At 49.8% G+C, this 317-nt stretch overlaps 1 protein-coding gene across 2 annotated transcripts in view; it reads right to left on the reverse strand.

The window, feature by feature from the left end:
* Nucleotides 1-30: 30 nt before the first annotated feature.
* The window catches only part of LOC110444983 (E3 ubiquitin-protein ligase CBL-B-B-like), a 23,865-nt gene continuing 23,578 nt past the window's right edge, over nt 31-317 (reverse strand). The window contains exons 8-9 of one of the 2 annotated variants that reach the window (XM_021489353.1): nt 127-177; nt 33-68 (exon numbers count right to left, since the gene is read on the reverse strand). The gene's annotated coding sequence lies outside the window, so the exon portion shown is untranslated. Of the gene's footprint in view, nt 69-126; nt 178-317 lie in introns of both variants that reach the window. The other variant, XM_021489345.1, reaches the window with a different exon arrangement.

Here is a 317-nt window from a genome sequence, read left to right on the forward strand (position 1 = left end):
ATAGGTTCTGTACAGACCTGTGGTGGTTGGACAGGCTACACACTGACAGTACTAGGTCCTGTACAGACCTGTGGCATGTGGTGGTTAGACAGGCTATACACTGAGAGTACTAGGTCCGATACAGACCTGTGGTGGTTAGACAGGCTTCACACTGACAGTACTAGGTTCTGTACAGACCTGTGGTGGTTAGACAGGCTGCACACTGACAGTACTAGGTCCTGTACAGACATGTGGTGGTTAGACAGGCTATACACTGACAGTACTAGGTCCGATACAGACCTGTGGTGGTTAGACAGGCTTCACACTGACAGTACTAG

The sequence above is a fragment of the Mizuhopecten yessoensis genome, unplaced genomic scaffold (assembly GCF_002113885.1).
Source record: "Mizuhopecten yessoensis strain PY_sf001 unplaced genomic scaffold, ASM211388v2 scaffold2069, whole genome shotgun sequence".
Taxonomy (NCBI): domain Eukaryota; kingdom Metazoa; phylum Mollusca; class Bivalvia; order Pectinida; family Pectinidae; genus Mizuhopecten; species Mizuhopecten yessoensis.